This window comes from Aedes albopictus, chromosome 1, assembly GCF_035046485.1.
Source record: "Aedes albopictus strain Foshan chromosome 1, AalbF5, whole genome shotgun sequence".
NCBI classification, from domain to species: domain Eukaryota; kingdom Metazoa; phylum Arthropoda; class Insecta; order Diptera; family Culicidae; genus Aedes; species Aedes albopictus.
In genome coordinates, this window is record NC_085136.1 from 235,129,838 (window position 1) to 235,135,747 (window position 5,910).

Consider the following 5,910-nt stretch of genomic DNA (forward strand, 5'->3'; position numbering starts at 1 on the left):
AAGAGCCCAGAACTGAAGCAGCTTCCAATAGATGAAAACATGTTGAAAATAGCGAATTTTCAACTTATATACAGTTATATAGCAAATATATACTGAAGTAGAATTATTTATAAATAAATAATATTGGAAAGATCACACCAGTTGTTGTGTGTGTTTTTTTTTGTTCAATGCCGATCATCTTGATCTTGTCTTGATTAATGTTCTTCTCTGCAGAGAACAACACAGTACTCAGCAAAGAACAACACAATACTCAAATCCTGAAAATCCGAAAAGATCCTCAGAAATTCCAAGTCATCTGGGAAATGGCAAATGGCTCGCTACTTCAATTTAATAAAATTAAGCTTAATGAAAATTTACAAATATATAATTAATTGGCGATGAACAACAAGATTTTTAATGGTCAAATTAAAATGTTTGATTGATTTGTATTTATTAAAGAGACTTTCAGCCCTTGGCTGGTTCGTCTATTTTTATGTTTGAGGTTTAACTATTGAAGTGCAAAAAGTACTTTTGCAATTCTCAAATTGTGAAAAGATTAGAACATTTATAATATAATAGTTAATTTAGGTTGATGATGATTTGTATTCTGCAACTCGCGGCTTAGTCGAACAATCTCAATTTGGCCCGCGGTATGCTTCCACTTGACCACTACTGCCCTAGACGAACTAAAGCAGGGCGACGATCTTTCGAACTTACTGTTCAACATAGTACTGGAAGGAGCGATAAGGAGAGCTGGAATGCAAACGAGCGGAACCATTGGCACGCGGTCGCATATGCTCCTGGGCATCGCGGATGATATCAACCACGTCGAGGAATCCCAGTAACAGGTGACGAGTTTGATAACCGATCTACATACATAGTTACGAGTTTTTCGAAAAGGAAATTTTCTTGGAGGATTTTTTCAAATAACGGTTGAATTGCTCATTAAACACTAAGATGAAAAGAAGGCTTTGTCCCAGTTAGGACATTATACCAAGAAGAAGAAGAAGAATGATCGATTTCCTGGACCGATCGGAATACTTTTTAATAAAGGGTTTCACAACTTGTCGACTTTCTTGGGCTTAGAGCTTTAAATACATAGCAAAATGCCCATTTCAAGAGAAAGCTCCCAGTTGCAAACTTTTGATGCGCTCAAAGAACAGGCTTTGTCCCAGATGGGACGTAACGCCAAAGAAAAGCAGATGAAATTTTACAACTAATAAACAGTTCATAATACTTACGTGGCAACCGTGAAGACTGCCCTGGCGTTAATATTATTCAATTCCGATCCGTGGATCCTGCTAATTAGCTGTTTAAGCTTCCGTCCGTTTGACTCCGTCTATTATTTCCGTCGCTTTCCCAAATAGTGATCGATTTGAGATCAACTGTACCTCTTAGCACACACCAATTAAAAAAATATGTCCGGAAGGTCGTCGCAGAGGTGGGTTGCATCTAGGCAGTTCGGGCTCCGGAACAATAATCTGCAATGACTTATTTTTCTCGCTGCTAGCTAATTTGTCCCGCCAACATCTTCCGGGGGCGATATCGTTGCTTTCCTCCGTGCCATACGCTACTGACAAGCTGGATCGGTTGGCATTTCCGATTGTTTGGTATCCGTCACCTAAAACTATAAACATTACTTTGTTATAGGAGGAGGAGGTAGGAGAGGATTGTAACATAGGGTTACCATATTGTTCACACATGAAAAGAGTACATTCAAGAATTCTGATAAAAGAGTACAAAAGAGTACAGTAATCGAGTAAATATTGATTTTTTTTTCGAATCAATACTGTGTGACACTCTTGAAGTTTTTGATATTTTTGGAAGTATAATAAAGTAAAGGTAGGAAAATTTTCTAACAAAGTGAAAAACTAAAGTTGTGTCTACTTAATACATCACTGGATAGTTATTACAGCAGTTTCATATCTCACATTTTTTTATACCAACTATTGACCAATCCAAATACGTGTGTGTTAGTAATTTGTTTTCAAATTCCTTTCATTAAGAATTAAAGAGAACTGTCATTTTTTTTTGTTCTCCTGTAGATGGATTTCGTTCAATAGGTTTAGTAAGACTTTTTTATTTTTTTTTTGTGAATCGGACCTAGTGTGATGGTTAAAACACGTGACACTTACGCCGAGGACCTTGGATCGAGTCCCAATCCCGACAAAGTCGCAAAATGTGAGTTCTTTCTTCGGAGGGGCTAAAATCTCGTTAATAGAGATTACTAACTTCTTTTAAGAACTCAATGGAAAATGTAACTCACTGCTTCGTCCAAGACAGTTTTGAGTCTGCTTTCAAAAGCTAACATATTACAGAATCTTCCGATTATTGCACGTCAAAGTGAAACAATTTTTTGCAAAACAAATTAAAAAACGACCATTTTAACAACATTTTTTAGCAAGGAGCAAATCATAATCTGAATGAATTAGTGTGATTTCGATGGAAGAAAGGGAAAATAAAGATGGCCTTTCTCCTGCAGATAAGACAAATCGAAATGTTTGCTTAAATAGGAATGAAACGAGTTGGTGGGGGGTGATTAAGTGATTCTAATTTGTAGCATACTGATTTTTTTACTATTTGTAAGGTTATTTTGATTGATATGTATATTTTATCAGAAAAATGTAATTTTGCAAAAAAGAGTACAATTGGGCCCATTTTACCAAAAAGAATAGTACGCCCATTTTTTTGCTGAAAAAGAGTACATGTACTCTTAAAAGAGTACGTCTGGTAACCCTATTGTAACAAATTTTACAACAGTGAAACTCGAAGTTCTGCTCGGATGTTTTTATAACTGTGCTAACTTACCTCCAACAATCTGGGCGAGGAATAATCCAAGAAATTGTATCGCTTCGCTCCAGCTCGTGTTGAAAAACGTAAACAATTCTACCAGAGCGGATGATTGCGCTTCCTTCCTTCACCCGGAGGCTGATGCAGCTGCTGTAAATCGGATGCGATATTTATAACCGAATGAACAAAAATCACAATATATCTTAGAGCTTCAATAAGCTTACCATTTTTGCAGGCGGGAGATAGACATTACTATTAATTAAATGAAATTTTTCCACTATTGAAATTAATTTAATGCACTAATTTCACTAAGAAAAGTGCACAAACCACGTTTCTGCCGTCCCGTCACGATTTTTTTTAACAAACGTAAACAGGCGAAAGCCTCACGTCAAAAGCATAGCCAGGATGGGAACCAGGTGAGAGTCCGTGGAAAAAAAACCAGGAGGTGTCTTAGCCAGGTAGACACGAAGAAGACAGGTAGACTTCCTTCCGTCCGGGTTGCTTTACTTGGTTCACATCATATCGTTAGCTGGTTTAGAAATATTCAAATACCTACCTACTTTATTGGAAGATTTTTTTCTGCTATTCTGCTATTATCAGCGCACCCCTTGACATTTACCGATCTGCGTTGTCTTTCACGCAGAAAAAAGCATGGTAAAATCAAAAATATTTCAGGTAAACTCAAATAAATTGTCAATTTGTTCTGGCAACAAAAATAAAACTGTTTGGAGCAAATTCAATTCATTTTTGAAACAAACATGCATCTTCTGACAGGTTATGTTAGAGACAAATGTATTATTTTTTGTTTTTTTTTTGTGGCAGGTCGGCCCTACGGAAATATTTGTTTTCCAAATTAATTTACAAAGTCCTTTTCTTCTCTAGGAAAACCCACTTCTCGCGTGGTATTTTCAATGCCATCATCATGTCGATAACATACGCTCCCGAAATCAATGGGACTTCGTGGAAACTTTTGGTGAAACTTGACTTTTTTGCAAGAGGAAATCTTGTTTGGTGCTGCAGCTGGAACTTAAGAGAATTGTTTATGTTCTCGACGGTGGAACGGGGGGCTCTTCAATGGGTATTGTAGAAATAAATAAGTAATTGAGTTAGTTTTAAAAATTAAGATTTTAGTTTTAAATAGTTATTTTATCAGTTAACCGAATAAACATGAATATTTTTGTTTCAAACGAACGAAATTTGTCTCCGTGTACCCCACCCAAAAATGTTCACCTACTGTCTTTTGTCTCATTAGATTTTTCGTCCCATTCGACCTTTTGTTCCACTCGACCTTTTGTCCATTCGACCTTTTGTCCTTCGACCATTTGTTCTTCGACCTTCTGTCCCAAAGCCAGAAGTGACGGTCTTGGAGAGCCGTCCGAACGCCGACCAGTCCTTGGAATTCGTCAAGCAGCAGCTGATGGATGGGTACAATCGAAGGGTGGAGAAGCGAGAAGAAGTTTCCGAGGGGCGCCACGACCGGTCGCTGAATGTGCGAAGCAGACGAAACGGACGAGTGAGGCAGCGTGTCTGCTACAACTGCCTTAAGGGCGGACGGGACGGTCGGGGAAATATCCGCCATAGCTTTGTTGCTACTAAGATGGTAATCTCAGATTCTAATTCATATTTTGCAACAAACACCTATCACTGTGTATGCTCACTTGCAGTGCATATGCTGATTGTTTTTCAGCATCTTCAGTGCGATAGAACTCGAGATTACCATCTTCAAAATCGCGAGGCAAATTGTTAGAAAGAGAGGCAAGATAGGAAAAATAACACGGCGTCCCGTTTCACCTTAAACCGGGCCACTTTCGAAGAGAGTGCCCGGTGCTTATTGAGAAAGGTAGAGAAGATCCGGAAGTGAGGAAAGCTGCAGCGAGGATGGATCCTGGAATTTGTTTCGGCGTGGAAAGTCAACGGAAGCGGAAGTCATGGTATGTGGATAGTGGCTGCTCGAGCCACATGATCAGTGACCGAGTGTTCTTTGTGGAGATCGACGAGCGCGTGAAGGTTGATGTGAACTTGGCGGACGGCTCCGTGATCAGGTCCGCCGATGTCAGGGAAGGTCTCCTGAAGTGCGTCTATGAAAAAGGAAGAACAAAAGAAGTCGCAGTGAAAGACGTGCTGTACACCCAGGAACTGGACTGTGGACTGCTTTCGGTCCGGAAGTTGGGACAGAAGGGACTGAAAGTGAACTTTGTACAGTCGCAGTGCCAGGTTGTAAATGCCAGCGGAAAAGTAAAAGCCGTCGCGGATCTTTGTGGTGAGCTGTATGCCCTGATGATAGCTGAAAGAGCGGAGACCGACAACCGCCGGAAAAATACAGCTGGGCATCCCGCTGAGGAGGAGTTCCAAGAAGATTATTTTGATTGTTATGACGAGGGAGTCCAATACATACCAAGTGTTAAGAATGTGACTATGTGACTTTGTGTAATACTTGACGAGGCAGAAGTGTTCGGTGCAGCATGAGGAACTTTGTGTAGGTTGTGGTGTCCATTTGTGAAGACTTTGTGTGATTGTGAATTTTTTTGACTTTGTGATGAACACATCGATGTAGTAGCGATGTAGCGATGTTTGGCATCATGCTCTGCGCAGACCCTGCCTAATGTATGTATGCCCACGCTCTTTTGTCCCGACTACATGAGCGACTCACTTCCTTCTGAGAGCTGAATAGCTGCGGCTTTGGCTCCTCGTGGTTTCGCTCGCTTTATCGCGGTTTGGCTTTCCTTCGCCCTTTTTTCTTCCTTCAGGTGTCCATCTATGACCCACTGCTTTCTCTGGGTGCGTAGCTCACCCAAATTATTTTCGCCGGTGGCGATGAAGGCGTTCTTGACGAAGGGCCTTTCCCCGATTTTCTCCTCCTGTCGATGGGTCCTAGCAATGCGCAGTTCCGTACATAAAGAAGGCTCCGTCTGCATTTTCGGCTGATAAAGGCGTGGTCGATTGGATTTTCGCTGACGCCATTACGGGAAACTCATGTCACTTTATGCAATGGTCGATGAGAAAAGAGCGAACAGCTCTCCGTTTTCGCTCATTGCACCGAGACTGTGCATTACATGACATGTCCATAGTCCGAGTTGTCGGAACCAACCGTCGCGTTGAAATCGCCCATGAAGATCTTGATATCACATTTTGGAATTTTAT

General features: G+C 40.5%; 1 long non-coding RNA gene across 1 annotated transcript; it reads right to left on the minus strand.

Annotated features, from left to right (window-relative positions):
* Nucleotides 1-279: 279 nt before the first annotated feature.
* Nucleotides 280-3,266, minus strand: LOC109419463 (uncharacterized). Its single transcript, XR_002132354.3, has 3 exons — nucleotides 2,994-3,266; nucleotides 2,788-2,919; nucleotides 280-1,606 (listed from the first exon to the last, which is right to left on the minus strand). It is a non-coding gene; the product is annotated as an uncharacterized LOC109419463 (long non-coding RNA).
* Between the last annotated feature and the right edge of the window lie 2,644 nt (nucleotides 3,267-5,910).